The 17,908-nt window shown below is 33.5% G+C and overlaps 1 protein-coding gene and 1 long non-coding RNA gene across 3 annotated transcripts in view; one reads left to right on the forward strand and one right to left on the reverse strand.

The window, feature by feature from the left end:
- The window catches only part of CNTN5 (contactin 5), a 1,382,289-nt gene extending 1,371,815 nt beyond the window's left edge, over nt 1-10,474 (reverse strand). The window contains exon 1 of the mRNA XM_017887230.1: nt 10,181-10,474. The gene's annotated coding sequence lies outside the window, so the exon portion shown is untranslated. The remainder of the gene's footprint in view (nt 1-10,180) is intronic.
- The window catches only part of LOC108538901 (uncharacterized), an 86,876-nt gene that overhangs the window by 21,003 nt on the left and 47,965 nt on the right, over nt 1-17,908 (forward strand). The window contains exons 3-4 of one of the 2 annotated variants that reach the window (XR_001888222.1): nt 6,275-6,338; nt 6,703-6,971. This is a non-coding gene — a long non-coding RNA (uncharacterized LOC108538901). Of the gene's footprint in view, nt 1-6,274; nt 6,339-6,702; nt 6,972-17,908 lie in introns of those variants that run through there. The other variant, XR_001888221.1, reaches the window with a different exon arrangement.

Consider the following 17,908-nt stretch of genomic DNA (forward strand, 5'->3'; position numbering starts at 1 on the left):
TAGTTGGCATTTTGATATGCAACATGAAAAACTAAGCCATGAATTTAGATCTTAAGAACTGTTATCTTAGAAGAAAAATACACGGAGCAAAGATTAAAAGACACCTTTGTTTCAGGTGAAATATCAATTCCAGGTTTGTTTGTTTGTTTTTAAATAGCTCATGGTATAAATATTTATTTAATGACTTCCTCACTAAACAGCACAAAATTGCTTTCTATCAGCTCCCTCTCCTGTCTGCTTGGTGGCTTTCTTCACCTGTCTCTTTTCCTCTCTATCCAACAGTTCCAGACCCAATAAATTTTTCTCATACCTTTTTTGAAAGAAAATATTCTTATCTGAGATTTCTTTCTTCCATTTCTTTCTGCTATATTATATCTTCTACAAAAGTAGAATAATCAGTAAATGTTTCAGGAAGACGTTTACTTATTGGATGGGTATAAAGGACATACATACTTAAAATATTATATGATTTACCACACAATTAGTAAAATGTGTTTTTATTTTATAATAACTCATTGCCAAAGTAGCCAACCCAAAAAAGCTACCATAGTAATATATATCTATATGTCATTTTTGGAAAAATTTGTAAAATGTTTACAAGCTTAAATCATTGTATTTTTGCTCTAAAATACAATTCACAATTTAAAATATTTCAGTTTAGATTTGTTTTAAAGAGTTAGCATTAGACACCACATTTGTAGCACAAGTCTGTTTCAAAATATTACTTTTTTAAAGTAGCAAAAGAGACAATAAAGTAAAAAAGAATATAATTGAGGAACATTATTAATTTCAAATGAATGTATTCTGTACTATTTTGTTATCACACAGGATTAAAAAGACATCATGTGAAATATCTTCCTCTACCTACAAAATAGAATCTATGCTCTAAGTAATTTTGTAAAGGGAAATGAATGACTTCCCTTTTCAGGCCCAACAAAACAAAATTAAAGTAAAAGGTCCAGAAGAGGTAATCACTGTCAAAATGAGCAAGTAAAATAAGGTCATTAAAAGAAAACATGTCACCATCAGCAAATATACATGAATACACAGCATCCAGCCAAGAAAATAAGTGATTTTCTTCATATTTAGAATCCTAGAGTCACTGTACCCACGTATATTTATACTAAATTTAAATAATTTTATGCCTTAAAACGTATAAGGAAAAAAAGAAATTTTATAAGCATCTATAGCTGAATATATGAAGTAATTTTGGTTCCTAAATCTACAGTCTCATTTCCTTCTTGCAAAAAGAATGATGAGTTACTAGTTAATATCGTCTTTTACAGGGAAAGAAATGAAAATGTATAAAGGTTATTGTGTTGCTTAGGGAAACACCTGGGTTAAACCTGTGTCTAAGAAGCTCATGCTCTTTTTGTGACCTCATCATATGCCATGAATGTGGTTTCTTCTCTCTTCTGTGGAGCTCATTCTAGATTCAGTTGTCAATCCTTACATTTTCATGTCATTCCATTCTTCCCTTTGTCAAAACCTCACAACTCACACAGTCATAGAGTAACAGTGGATCAAAACCTGAAGAATATGCTTTAAATTCATTTACTTAAATTCTTTTGATTGAGAAATTAATAAACTAGGGAGAGAAGCAATGTGACCTGTACAAGTCACAGTAAAGGGAAAAACTGGGAAGAAACTCAAATATCATACAATATTGAGATAAATATTATTCCCTTGCTTTGGAACAAAATCCCAATGTTTTCAGTTTATCTCTTAGAATCCTCCAAATTTCCTCATTTTATATATTTTTAACTTCTCTCTTTGCATTAAGAGCATTCTTTCTGTACATTAATTAGCTTTCCTACCTTTTTCCTACACATTTGTTTTGTTTCTCCCTCTCTACAACAACTGAAAAGAGTTTGTCCAGGAAGTTAGTTTAATGCATCACAACAATGACCATTTCTGTTCCTCCAATGTTTCTACAGTCTTTTAGAGGTATTTTTTTCTTAAGTTTCTTATTAAGCTGTGTCCTGACTGAACGATTTTCCATCTTTTCATTGTCAGTGGTCAAATTTCTCATTTCTTTTGAATCCCGAAAAGCATATGGTATCAAACATACTAGATTTATCAGAAGTATATATTTGAGAAAATTCTTTGAATAAAAGATGAGATACACAGAATAATCTTTAAATGCTGATGTTCTAAAGATCTCAATATCCCCTTCCACAATTAGAACATGATTGTGTCTCATTAAAAAACAACATCAACAACAACAACAACAACAATATTTTGGTAGACAGATAAGCTTAGAATGAGAATTGAAGTAAAATAAAAATTTCCTCCTAGACTTAAAACTTGAATGATTTTAACACTATCATTTTTTTTACCATTGAAAAGTAGATATTTTTTCTTGTATATTACATTATGACAGGTATTTTGTATGTAAAGAAAGATTGTTTCTTGTCCAAAATTATACAGCTAATAAGTTTTAAAGTCAAAATTGAACCTAAAATTCAAAAACCAAATCTTTTAATCCATATGGCTCCCTATGTTAGATATATTATTATAATTATTAAAATAATGCTTACTGTAATTTCTGCCACTATTACTACTATTAGTATTTGGAAACGGCCATATAAGCAAAGCTTCATTGGCTTCATAGTTAATCTACTCCTGCAAAGTAAGTTTTATCAGCAGCATTAATATGTCATACTAAATAAATGAAAGAAATAAATCTTATTTATACCATATAGAAATGGCTTTTTTTCCACAGCATCTCAGCCACATTCATTTTTACCTTGAATTTGGCTGTATCATGAGAGATTAGATGGCTCCGAGATATTAAAGTTAGCAGTATAATGAGATGTCAAAAAACACAACATTCATTTAAAGTGGTTAGGTGACTCTTGGAACCAAAATCACTTTAAAATAACGTAGGCAATGGAAAGTAAATAAAGCAATTAGAGAACTAATGTTAGCATGAAATTGTCCAAGCTGGAAAGGTTCATTAGGAGAAAAGTAACAGAAGTCTCCAGAAGGAGAAATATTGAAAATCTGCATCTTAGTCACATATACCTCTATCACTGCATATTTCACATGAATTATATTCACCCTATGGGTGTATTTCCTCCACCAGGTTGTGAACTATTTATTCTCTTTTATATTCTTACTTTGTACTGCCACTGTCCACAGTAGACCATTTCTGTGAGTAAATTAATGTTGAAATTGCTTTAAATGTGAAAGAAATTACTTTTCATTAATTTTACTTACTGTGGCACTTACTAACAAGACCATGTTAAAGAATGAGAAACAAACAAATGCAGTCATATATTTTTAAAATAGTTAATATGTATAATTTTCATAAAATCAATTCTGGATCATTTAACTTCAATCTCAAGTAACTACTCCTCCTTACTAAGATTACTGTTATTTGAAAACGTTAAAGAACTGAATGTAAGTTTTAGGAAAGTAAATACCTAAAGAAAGTAAAAATTCAAGAACGAAAATGACTATTCGTTGGGCTTCAAGAATATGTTTTATATATTTTTTATTTTATTTGTAAATTGGGGTTATATACTTAGTATATAAAATACTTCAAATAAAATATTAACATTTTTAGTCACAGTCTTTCAGATCATCTCTACTACACTTATCACGCCATCTTTAAATATTCAGTGTTTAAAGAAAAAAAGAGTCTTAAAACTTGAATTCATTCCCCCCAACACATAAATTGCTTGTCATAATTTGACAATTAAAGCATCAGGAGAAGGCATCTGTAAAAGTAATGTAATACCAGAAATTCAGCAATATTTAAACTGCCTTCCACTCAATTGCACTATGGTAATTTTATGTTTTATCATATTCAGTTCTACTGAGGAATTTTTAATGTATATATTCATTGTAAAATAATTTATATGACATTATTAAAATTAAGCATAGATAAACTTTGGTTCAGATACAATGATGATTAAAGAGTATTACAGTTCCACATTTGTTCTCTATTCACCTCCTTTAATATTATCACAGAAAGACTAGAATTTATATACAAGTTGACATTTGAATTTCAAAACAGAAGAATAGTGCATATTTCTAGAGATATAGTCTCTGCTTTATTAGCAAATGCTCTAAAATCATTACTACCTTTAAAAAGCCCATGAATTAAATTTTACCCAAAATTTGTCAAAGAAATATACTCTCATCTACATTTCTTATTGAGTTTCTGTTTGATTTAGGGCTTCCATTAAACGTTTATTACTAGGAAAAAAAGAAAACCTGCCAGTCTGGGAAAAATCAAAGAGTATTATAGAGCAAATGGATGTTCCCTTACATATATGCCATGGAATAAAATCACTTAAACTCTTTTTTCACTTTAATTATAACCCTTAAAAGGTTCCCCAAATTTTTAAATTAAAACTTTAAAAAAAAAAAAAAAAAAAAAAAAAACTTCTGTCATTTGATGTAGCTGTTGAGTGCATACCAAGTTCATTGTGAAAAAGTTCACATCTAGCAGTTAAGTTCTATAGTTGTTGGTTAAGAGAATGTGGGTATAGCAGTTTCCAGAGTTAATATAATTGGATCTTAAATTTCTAATCTTAAAAGACAATGTTTTACAGATAATCAGTGGCAACAAGGAAATTACCTATACTTATATCCTAATATAAGGATTTGATTTGAATAGATACAAAAATAATCAAGATGTCCACAGTATAAAATAAAGTATAAGCTATAAATAGCTCTGATCTTGAAATTTAAGAGATGTGAGTTCTAATTCCATCTTTTGCATTACTTGCAATGTTGAACACATCACTTCACCTTTTTATACCCTTGTTTATTAGTGAATAAACTTTATTATGAATAGGTAAAAATACGAGCTCTGTATGGCCCCTTCCAATATTAAATGATATTTATTGTCACTTTTCCCTACGTGTCCCCCAATTAATCATCAATAAATCATGACATTTGTGCTGAATTTGAATGATATGGTTATTTTAGCATGAACTCTCATTCATCAGCTCACACATTAGAATAACAGTATCACAAAAGGAAGAAGAGAGTATTAAATAGAATTATGAAGCTTAGAGTTTCAATTCTCTTATCAATGCTATAATTTTGAAATTCATATCATCAAAAATATAAAATTAGAAAAGAAATAGTGGACATTAACAAGTTGTTTTAATAATTTTTGCTATATGGGAGATAATATTAAGCCAGTCTATATCTTTTAGAAAACAATAAGAGGAAAGTTTTAAAATAACAAAATAAGGCAAAATACAATACCTAACAGATTAAACATGAGACTTTTCACAATGTTTTCAGATATATTTGGGGTCATTCAATCTGTTCCAGTGCCCAGGAATTCCTATTATATTTAATGATCATGAAACTGTCAATTAAATAAAATTTATTTTAGAGAACAATAATTCTTTTAAAAATTCCTATTGTCACTCACCTGTAATTTCTAATAGTATTACTGTTAGTCATCAGGGATTTTTGTCTAGTTTAGTAAATTTAAAGGCTGAAGAACATAGTATCTCAACAAATATTGCACAATTGAAAGTAAGTTCTTGCATGTAACTGAAATGGGAGAACCTAGGTGAATTAAAATAGTTGTTATAAATTCTTGAATATTGCCTTTATAATTTGTTTAATTTCAGAAAAAAATCCTTAATAGTTATAAATATAAAATGAATTATTTAAGAAAATAAAGATAAAACTTTATATACTTAAATTTCTCACAAAATAAACATCCCATTTCTCTACTATTTATATGATAAATAAAACTCCTGCAACTAATGAAATACTTGTAAAAATACATTAATAGACCTGGTTGCAGCTCCAGATACTTTATTACTATCATTATAATATCTCTCGATGAGAACATCCCACTATTTTTAGCCTCATAATGAATGCTTCTGCCAATACTCACAAAAGGAAGAGAATTTCAATTTTTTATCACCTATATAATCAGCAACATTTCTTTTCATAAACATATACTACATTTACTACTGGATAGTTATGGAAGATGAGATGTTCTCCTTTCTGGGTTGTTAGCAGCTGTAAGAATGATGTGAAGTACATCCCTACTCCCTTCATAAAATGTTTAAATATGTATTTCTACTTTTCCAGTCAATGGATATGAAAGAGAATTTTTATCATTCACATAAATGAAATATTTCTTGCCTAAAATGTAAGTGCTTTGTATATTGTTCAGTTTAGTCACTTTACCTTTAACTGGCTCTATATTTTCTAGTAAAGATATTAACCATAACAATATTTTCATCAAAAACTCATAAAATGTATTGGCTCCTTGCTTTTTATCTAGGCCTCCACTCTGCAAATTGAGTGTGAGAACGATTTGGAAACATGAGTGGCATAAGAGGAAATAGGTGAGTCCTGTCAGATCTGTTATGAGAAGGTCATTTGTGAAAATAAATAAATTAAAGTGGTAGCCATTAAGCAACAAGTTACTTAGATCATTATAAGTTTTTAAGAACCACTTAGGAAAAAAGAAAAAACAATCAACTTTACATCTGTGTTGTAAAATGTATCTAATGAAACATTTTTTGAAATGTTTAAAAATGGCAGTGATCACAAGAAATTCTAGCTTAAGAAATACATGGGAAATGAATATGACTGTAATTTCTTAAGATTCTCAAGAATGATAGATCTCACGCTATTTTATATTAGATTAAAAATGGTAGATCCATTTTTTAATTTTCATAAAACAGACAATCTTGATTTATTTTCCAGAATTACTTTGTGGGCTCTGTGGAAATGTCCCAGCTCCCTGCACTGGAGAAAAGAGAAACTACCATACTGGAATAGCTTTGTAACACTTATGAGCTTATGTGTGAGGAGGGTATAATTTCAAAACTATAATATGCAGTACTCTGGGATATAAAACTAAAGACCTGTGTTTTAATTTATAGGGATTAATAGACATAAAATTATCTACAATTAGCTTATGCAAATATTATAGGTAAAACATAACTGAAGTTATACAGTGTTATTATGTTAAGTTCTTGGGATTCAATTCAACACTTCAGAATAATTTTGATGAAAGAAATCAATTGTAAAACCAGTTTTCTAAAAAAGCAAATATATATTTCCATTTAAAAATTGCTCTTATAGCCACTGTATTAAAACATTATATTTTGTGTCATTCAATTTAAATAAATCAACTCAAAAAACTGTTTAAGTATCTGGAAAAAAATCTGAACTAATAATATTCAATTTATTAGAACCCTTCTAACAATACACATTTGAATCTCCAAAAATCATAAAACAGGATTGCTTACTTGAGTGGGTAGGGAGATGGAACATAGTTCATAGTAGTTTTTAATCTTAAATCTTAAGCATTAGGAGTTTTCTTTACTTCATTACTTTTTAAAATGGACCAGCCTCTAATGTGGAGTTATTGATCACAAATGCTCAGAAAATAGACCTCTGCAGTGATTCTACTGCTTTGAGCTTCCGACCAGTCTCTTTCCTGCTATAAAGTGTTAAGAAGTTCATGTAACATATTAGCACAGCCTTACAACACTGTTCTTAACATCTTGTGAGAAACACACGGCTTTCTTACTTTATGTTTGGATTGTCAGAAAGAAGAAAGAGATTAATAAAATCAACTCCTGAAGTCAGAATTTCAAGAAAACAAACCACATGAATGTATGAGTTTATTATTTAAATTAAGAGAAACAAATTTCCAACAACTTAGTAAAAATTAAAATACCCATGTTTAAAAAGAAAATTCAAAGACAATAGGTAATCAAGATAGGTGAGAAAGAATGGATTCAGCAAATTACACAATATCTGAGCCTCATAAAATTCTGAATTAGTTTGACTGACGAAGGAGACACCGAACTCTGCTATAACTTTGTTTTAGCCAAACTGTGTAAAATCAAATCATCTTCACAGTATTACAGCCATCTAGAGAAGTTTTCATCATTTTTACTTTAATCTTCACAAAATATGCCTTTATTTTGTCTAGAAGTAAGACAAACTCCAAAATGCTTTGGCCAGCCTATGTGGGCCCTTTGCCCTTTACTGACACCCTCCGGTCCTTATTGCTAAGTCAGCTGTGACAGACAATCACACTCTTACCTCTACCCTGAAAGTGGTCTAGATTTTCTAAACTGTGAAGTAAAAGAGACATTTAAAGAAATACATATTAGCCAAACCTGGTACATTTCTAACAGATAGTGCTACTTAATTGGACACATAAGATTGAAGTAAATTTTCACAAGCTACTAATTTTAATGATTCATCTTACATAAACATATTCTATATATAGATTCACGATCTGATTTCAGTTTGGTTCCCTGACTAAGAATTGTTTCAGACCACCTAACACCTGAAGTACTGACTGCTCACCTTGAGAAACATTCAGGTATTTCAGCTATTCATTTAAAAATTCCACAACTGTAGCTTTTGTGATGTATTTCCAAAAGCACCTTGGTATACATGTGCCTCACAACTTACAAAGTCTGGCATTTAGTTAATCTATGTGATTATATTTTTATTTAACTTTTAAGAATCTAACTTTCTGTTTAGTTGTCTATGGAATCAGAAAGAAATTAAAATTAGCAGTTTTTCTCCTCCTTTCTCAATTTTCAGAAGTTTTAAATAATTTAAAGGATACACCAATTCCTAAGCAAAAACACTGGCACTTGTAATAACAATTTCGCTGACTTTCTATTTTCAGATAGGCTTTAATATTATTCCTCACACTCCAGCTATTTTTCAATTTATATTCTTTATATTGCATTTTCCTTTTTGTAACTTTAACTCTGATTTTGTTTTTGCTTTTCCTCCCTTTAACAGACTTAGATGATCTTTGTATGTAATATCTTTAATTTGTTATCATTAGTTTTATATGACATATTCTCAGTCACATCTCTTTTCGATTAAAGTCAGAGCAAACTTATGCCTGTTAAGTTTCAGACTCAGTACACTAGTCTCCACATAACTTAGAATAATTTGAGCATGAAATAGGAGAATATGCAAGCAACCATGAGAATTGCCCAAAATTGACTACAGGCATTTTCAAAAACAGGAATGACCTAGTCATTATTTTCTGAAATACTGAGAGTCACAATATTAATCATAATGAACTCCCTTAAGCTCCCCGTAATGGTCATAAGTACTTCTGTAGTTCTGTTGCAATTTAACAGTAATCGATGATATCTGTATTAATTTTTAAATTCAACTATTTGTCTATATTTTTTAAATGCTAGTATTCTAATGAACATCTACTTCTTTCATCCTTATTTCCACAGTCGAAATTGAGAATCAGAGTAGAAGTTCTGGCCCCCTAAATGATTTTCTCTTTTAAATTAAGAAATATATGAATTAAATGTAGGTAAGGCATTGAACATACAACAGTTTAAAAGTTTTTTGCTTCTCACCTGCATTTAAATTACCACATGAAATTGTATTTTTCTTGGGAGAACGGTTCTAAGATTTAAAAGTAATATAGTTCTAACATATGTAGTGGATTCCGGTTCTTTCGCAAACAAATATAGTTGAAACAACGTATCGTTCAGGTCATCAGAGTAATTCTCAGCTTACAGTACATCAGGTTTATATATGTGCAAATTGATATTCTCTTCCATATATCTCCATACAAAACATGTTAAGGACGTCTGAACATAATTTTTTAACCTATCACAATCCTATACAACCTTCAGAAAAAAGCTCAGCATAATCCAAGGTACAGTTTTTCTCAGTCTCACTAACTTTGTAGAACTCCACTTACAGAGCATCCCTACTGAATTTTAACAAGTTATTGCAATGCCAGATACCCAATTATTTAGTCTCAGAAACTCATTGCTCAAACGTAAGACATACATCCAGTACCTGAGAACATCCTATTTTCCGAACATCTAGTTTCCTTTGTAGAAACATCCTCACTTTATCCTGGCATTTATCGCCTTGCAATTTACGTGTAGGAATTGTCTACTCTTATTTTGGGTGGCATTAGGAGATACACAAATGGGTTATATTTACTCTTGTTTCAACTTTTTGCCATAATATCCTAGCAGAAAATAAAATCGTGTTTTCTTTCTTATATTTAAAAAAAGCTTCATCTTACAGTTTTTACATTCTGGCAACATGGCAAGAAAGGATGGCTTTGCAGAAGCCAGTGTGTCAAAAATCCTAAGTGGCTGGGAGATGAAGTGCACAATCACAGAACGCAGTCACTGGCAAAGGAATGTCAGCCACTTACCAATAAGATGCCAGACTCCACTGTCCTTCCTCTGTGACTCTCAATTCCTGTCTCCCATCCTCCTGCCCATCAGCACAGTTCAGAGAGAGCGGTTCCTCGGGTCCTTTGCAGCCTGTGGCAGAGGCGAATTGCAGAGTTCTTAATCATTCAGAGGGAATCCTCCAGCTTGCCCTGCCTCTTGCAGCAGAGGGGACCCAGGTCACGCATCCTCTCCGCCCCGAGCTTTGATGGCACTTTGGCTGCAGCCTTCTCGCAGTTCCGCTCCCCCAGCCCTAGTTGGTTATATTGGGAAGTAGGTGCGGCGCCTCCTCAGGCTGGTGTGTTTGGGGCTCGCGTGTTTTCCTCCAATGCGTCCGCGCGCCCTGCACCCCGCGCCTCTGACTGGCTGTGTCCTCCCGGGGCGGCCCCTCGCCCCTCCCCGCCCGCCCGCGCTGTCGCCGGCGCCCGCGTCCAGCGCCTCACTGCCTCCTGCTGCAAAGGTTCATTTAGCATGTCCCCGGGCTTAACGAACTGTGTGCCTCCAGGAGGCTTCTCTGCGTTTCTCCACTCGCCTCACTAGTCAACCGGCATTCTCCTTCCCTGCTAAGTATAGAGGACTTGTCCCCCTCTCCCCGGCGTTTCTGCTCTGCAACCCCTCCGTTTTTAACATTCATAGATTACAAAGCAAACGTGCTGGCTGGAGACACGGGAGATCCAGGCGAGGGTCCCTTCCTCCGCTCCTGTCTTCTCTCTGATTCCTGGAGTCCCCAGCTCACACCTCTGACAGCAGCAGCACAGACTGATGCGTTCACTTAGGTCGGTTTGAGACTGGACTTTTTCACTTTGTAGAATTTTCTTAAGTCCAGAATGGGAAGCACTTCTCTTTTGTTTCTGCACTCACGAGTTTCACTAAGGACTATCAGGCTCTGCCTGTTTATATTTCTCTTTGATTTGGGGTGTTGAGTCAGTTCTGAAAAAAAAGCGAAGGAATGTTCTCAGACAGCAACCTTTTTTTCTGAATTTTATATTACAATGGCTGTAATTGGAAAAATAACACAGGTAGTAAATCCACAGTGTGGCAGCTTTAGTGCCATTGTTCTGCCAGTCCTCCTCTCTACTTTTTTTTTTTTCCCTCTCAGTCTTTGAGTCGTTTTCCAATTCCCGCGATTGGTCTGATGGTAACTGTGTATTTGTTAAATGAATTATATGACATTTCCTTTGCAATATATGTCCATAGAGAATGTGGTTTGCACCTGTATTTAATGGAAAGGAAATCTCACTTACTGCTTTCTATTTCTGTGTCTATATAAGAAACTGCATGGGAGTCTAGGGTCGCACCCTGTGTCCGCTGGTGTCCGTTTTTCATGTGTGTTTGAGAGCAGCCTGACCCTGGACTGACGCTGATTCCTCTGCTCACTGAATCCCCTGATGGGGTCTGACTGGCTCTAATTGGCAAGGAGAGTACAGTGCCATGCAGCCTGTAGCTGGAAGCCGTCTATCACTAGCTCTGTGTTCTTTCTCTTGCAGTTTTTCTGGTAATTAAAATTAGTCTTTTCCTGTTTCTTGGCTGCTTATCATTCATCCAATGATGTACAAACACGCAGTCTCTGCTTTTAATCGCTACCCTCAGGATCTAGGCTGATTGCTTGTTCTGTAGCAAAGACAAATTTGTGTGCATTTAGTGCTTCTCCACCCTTCCATACTTTTTATTTTCGTGTTCCTGCTTTCCAGTAATTAGGTTATCTTCTCTATGTGTTAACTGAGAGATCGTTGTGGAGATTCCCCTTCTGTGGCTTTTTCTCTGCCCCACTGGCTCTTCTCCTCTGTCGGGCTGTCGGTTCACAGAGAGAACTACCAGGACTTTTATAACCACATTAAATCACAAAATAAATTCAAAGTGTAGGAGCTCTAACGCATTCTTTTTATTGTGCGATGAGGTTTTTGTCTTTAAAAGTGTAAAATTTAGCACATGTAGTCTGAAAGAGGAGTCGGGAGTGTAGAAATCTTTCTGAAAGTTGTCTTCTGAAGTCTTAGAACTCCATTCTATATTACCCATAACCTGATAATTTGGGCATTTTGAGTCATTATATCACATAATTTCTTTCAACTAACTTTGCTCTGGAAAGGATGTTAAGTTGGCTTATAAAAATCTATTCAGTTTTAAAAAACAAATAAAAAATGTAGGCCAGTGAGATCAAGACAAAGGGTAAAGTGATAGGAGGAGAAATACGATGAAGCCAGAAATGAGGTTTATAGAGAAAACTGCATTGATATTTTTCTTACAAATGGTGCTAGGCCAACCATTAAGGTTGTTAGCAGCCAATGTAAAGAAGGAAACGCCATTGGTCACATGATTCATGGTGCCCTCCTACCATTAACATGAACAAGAAAATTTACCTTTTACATGATGTAAATGGACTAAATATTTCTCCTTTCTTAAGCAAGAACTAAATAAAAGCTTTTAATGTTTTACTTTTATAAAGAGAGCAATATTATCACAAGAATATGGTGTGAATATATTTTTGAAACAGATAGATAATGTAATAGCACTTTTCCTTGCAGAGTTATCTGATAATTTAGAGGGAGGGAAAGAAAATGTTGATCTGTTTAATTAAAAATAATAAGGTCTATTTCTGTCAGTTCAAATTTAAAATACTGACTTCAGTCATTATTTGGGGGTAACTAGGTTACCTGGCTATACTTCATTCAGGACCCAGAAAGAGTGACTATATTTATTCTTATTTATTTTATGACTTTTAATGTTCTAATTTGTAATAATATACAATTATATATTCCCTATTATTATCTGTATATGTAATAGACAAACTGTTAGTCTATGTGACTCATCTTTCTCTAGAATTTTGCTATGATGGAGTTAACTTATGTGCTATATATTTTTAAAATCTTGTGCTTGGAGAGCAGAGGCTCTATAGATGAGGTACACTTCTGTAACCTTTTATATCCACAGTGTTCAGGTTTAAGCAGGTCAATGTCTGGAATCAGAGAAACAACGGTGCTTAAAATAAGAAACAAACAAAACTTCTTGTTAGAGTTCCACTAAAAGAAAAAAAAAAACTGTGTATTCGAAGTAAACATAAAATCTTTTCACATATCATGACCAAGATTTTCTACTATTAACATGTGAAAATGGGATTTGTGAAATAGTTGTTTGGATGTAAGATTTGTATTTAAAAGGTATAACAGTATGTATGTCCCGTTATTAAATTCCAATGCTGTTTACTTAATAAAATGGCATTATTGAAAGATCACTGATTTTCTCTATTTAATGTTAATGACATTTTTGAATTAACCAGCTCATCCTGTACCCTGACAAAATATCATTTGTACATTAAGTTAATTAAAACATGGTTTGTAAGTGGGTTAAGTGGTTCAGTAGGTGCTTTCTCTATGTTATGGTTATGACACCTCTACCTAGCTGTCATGTTGCTGATCTGATCTTGTTGTCTAGCCATCTTTGTGTAAATGTCTTAATCTCTTTATCTCATTGTCCCCAGTGGGCAAACAAGCAGATGCAGCACATCTGTAGCAGTTGAGTTGCCTCTGAGCTTTTGTCTTGTGCTACAGATTTTTATTTAAATCATGCCCTCCTTTCTCTTTCTTTTTGTTTGACTCAGATAAGGTTCTAGGTTCTAGTTAACAGATCATAACTATTATTATGTTCCATCAAATCATAGCATAAATGTAGGGAAGCAGAGTAATGGTGAATTCATGTCTAGATCAATCATCTTTCTTGGATCACCTGCCTTGCCTACTGGAGATTCTTTTAGCATTTGATTTTCTGTTTTGATGTTTTAATCCTCTATGGTAATGTGTTACCAAGAATGGTGAATATGTAAGTACTAAGATAAACATTAAGGGAAGCAAAAGCTTGCATTTTCAATATATACCATTATTCCCTATAAAAGTGCAAAGTAACACGTGAAGAAGCAAAAGTAAACTTTTACTTGAACTGGACAAAATATAATTTTAATTACATTTTGAGTTTCTTAGATTAGTCTTAGTACTCATATCACAGCTGTTTTGTGAAAGCAGAAGTAAACATATCTTAATCAGACTTGGGAAATATACCAACTTAATTAATTTAACAGCTGCTTCAGTAAACAACACTAAACAACATAGTTTACTTTGTGGATGTCTTGATAATATCGGCAACCAAAACTATTAAGAAGTATGAGAGAGGAACTCTAATTCGACTGTGGTGGTCAAGCTTTTTGTGGTCACAGTACCAACTCTTACTTACTTACAGAAGCTGCAAATATCTAACCTCCTTTAGGGTGGAATTTATGCTCACCCTTTGTGACATTTTGGTCCAACCATTTATGCAAACCATAAACATTTGCAATTAATTAAGATTTTAGAAAATAGAAGTAAAAGTTGAAATCTTACTAATTTAAAAGTAAAGTTTACTTAGTTTTCATCCAGTCAATTCCTTTAGATACGCATTTCTATTTTTTTCTTGGATCTATTTTAAGTCTCAGGATCTCTATCAGTTTTAATTCACTTACTTTTACAGATGTCTAATTTCTCTTTTATGTAGCATTCTTTCACCAAGACCTTTGGATATAAAGTTGTTTCTGTAAAGAAACAAAACCTAAGATTAATTTGCTCATGTCCAAATATTTATCTGTGTTGTCGCTGTTGACATACTATTCTTCTCAGTATGGGATAAAAATATCTAATGGTTCCTTATAATTAGTCTAATTTGTTCTTTATGGTTTTAAGGGATGACCATATGTGTGCTGCATCTTGATCATTTTCCATCTCTTCCCTGTCTCCCAAGTCTGTCAGGTACATTAACTTGACCTGTCTTTGATATTTGGCCCTACATTAAAATAATCATCCTTCAAAAATATTGCTATCAAATACTATTCCCACCTTTATATAATAGCCATTCCAGGTCTCATCTACAATATTGCCAAAATGTACTTAGAATCCGGCTTAAAATACTTTGTGTAGATCTTTATGTATAGAACTAGACTGTATGCCTCCTGTGGACCAGGAACTAAATTATTCCATCCCTCAATCTGATATACTGTGTTTTTAATTTTTTATTGGCTGAGTAGCATCTATATAGAATGTCTCATTTGTTTTTCTGAGACTAACTCCAAGAAACCGCATTATAAAGAAGAAGCAGAGTATTTTCACCACCAATTTTTTTTGTTCACCAGTAAGCCAGTAGTTATCCATCGCTACCACCAGATGGCACTCATGCTCTAATTAGCCATGCCATTTAAGTTCCGACCTAGGGATGTTCTGATTTTTTAGGGAACTGAGAGGAACCCCAAATTAGCAGTTGAAGCTATAAGAAAAGTTGTATCGATTATTTGACACGAAGTATCTAATAAATACATTGGCAAATTCTAAATGTCAGAATCTTTCATAGGTGCTTTTACACTCAGTGGCAAAACAAGAGCTATTAACATTTGTTGTGGGCTAAGTATACACTAGGCATGTAGGCATGCTTTAGATAAACTGTTTAATTCTGTATTAATGATCTAGTGAAACACAAACCTAAGTAGAGGGCCTCCACCATAGCGTTTTTAACTTGTTCACTAAACAAATCCCCACTGCAATTTGAATAAAACAATTAGAACACCACAAAACAAATTGTTTGTATCAGATCAGATTAACACACCTCACGTATAAAGAATCCAATTAATGGGGAATAGTTTTAGCACAAGTGCAACGCAAGGTAAAATAGCAGAATAAATTTAATTGACAGTTTGTGGCATTTGCATATACTCACAGTGATATATGGTTCATTCAATTGACATTTATTAGGAATCTACTACTTTAAGAACTGCACAGAGTTGAATACATTTACATATGAGATTTTGGCAAAACTTTTGGTATACAAATGTGTAATCTCACATTCTAGTGTTTTACCTGCATATCTTATTCAACTTGCTAATTGGCATATAACAACCTGAAGTTTTGGAGGAAAATACATTGTTTTCACACGTGCTGTTTTTTTCTTTTCTTTTTTTTTTTTTTTCAGAAGAGACTGCATTTTGTTATATCCGAGTTATTTGCCATAATCCTTATTTATATCTAGTTTTCTGTGTTTATGAGTTAGAAGATCTTTTCCCTATTACCATATCAGGTTCAGCCTGGCACCTGGAAATGGAATTGTGTCCTTTATACCGGAACTACCATCGACCATCACTTAGGGTAGCGATAAGGGGGATGAGGGCTCAGCTGGGAATTGTTTTGATGACGCAGGAGGCTCCCTCTCCAACAGCTACATTGGCTTTGCTTGCTGACAATGGTAAAAACTTGCTTTGTGTCTGTGAAATCTCAAGATATAATTTATAAGCTATGCGAGTACAGACCTAACACCAATATTTTATGCTTAAATAGCACCTTTCTTGTAAGGATCCCAAGCCCACTTAATATGGCAACAAATATTCATCAATGTATTATAGCTACGTGACACCTCTTTTATACACCTCTTATTATTTCCTGTTACACAAATTTTATATGACAGAAAAAATCACAGACTGTGAACCTACTTTCGTTATAATTGGTGACGAGCTGCTCCTGGTGTTATGAAAATAAATTACTTCAGGTGCCAAAGTATAATATAATGCAATTTTATTATCAAACGTTAATTGATTATTAATTATCAGCTCGCAAAGCGCTGACAGTCTCCTTGTAGTAAGAGAAAGGAGGCTAGGTTGGACAGTCTCAAAGAAAAGTAAAAGGCTGAGCAAGGTGGCATCATGTCGTCTCAGGTGTTTGTGTTAAATGATGCTTGCTAATGAGGTAACAAGATACTGATAAGAATCCAGAGCAGAAGAAATCATATCAGAACCCACTGGACGCCAATATGAGACAAGAAAAACATGGCAATGCTTGCTGAAAAACGACAGCAGTGGGTGTTCCGTATTCACGGCAAGCCTTAGAATAATGCCAACAACAGTGACAAGGCCGGAAGTGTACAAAGTATGGTAATTTAAATCTATGCAATTAATGTGTAATGAGATATTTGTATTAATGAAAACTGTATATTTGACCAAGAGACATTTTAAAACAGTAATAGAATAGTCACTGAAACCAGAGCTTTTGGATATGACAAGAATAATGAAAAAAAATCACTTTTCTAGCCAGATAGTATTTTTTTTTTTAAAGTTGGGTGATAGTTATAATAAAAGCATAGATTTCAGCACAGGGTAATACATGCATGTAACAAAACTGCACCGCACTTTCTGAGTCTATACGAATAAATTTTCAAAAAATAAAAAAGAAAATAAGAGCAAAAAGTACCTGATTTCTGGACTCATGGACAACTCTCCTGGGAAGACTGAGATTTTATAGGCCATTTCCACTCCAAGCCCTCATCCCTTATTCCAGGTCTACTTTGCGTGTCAGCTATTCCTTGTGCATGTTCTTCTTGGCAAAGCAGGGGACAACTGTGCCAACCTTCTAAAGTGAGCAAGCTGCAGCTGTCCCTCTCACCTTCTCCTCAACATCCAAAATAGAATTGCAGACCTTTCCCCAAAACTTTTCCTTCTCTTACCTCTATTCTCATATGGCCTGAATGAGAGTTCCAACTTCTAAGATTCTCTTAGAGTACAGTTGATACTTGACCAACACAGGTGTAAACTGCACAGATCCATTTATACATGGGTTTTCTTCCACCTCTGCCACCCCTGAGACACCCTTCCTCCTCCCCCTCCTCCTCTTCAGCCTACTCAAGAGGAAGACGAAGTCCTTTTTTTTTTTTTT

This window comes from Rhinopithecus bieti, unplaced genomic scaffold (assembly GCF_001698545.2).
Source record: "Rhinopithecus bieti isolate Rb0 unplaced genomic scaffold, ASM169854v2 scaffold_14936, whole genome shotgun sequence".
NCBI classification, from domain to species: Eukaryota; Metazoa; Chordata; class Mammalia; order Primates; family Cercopithecidae; genus Rhinopithecus; species Rhinopithecus bieti.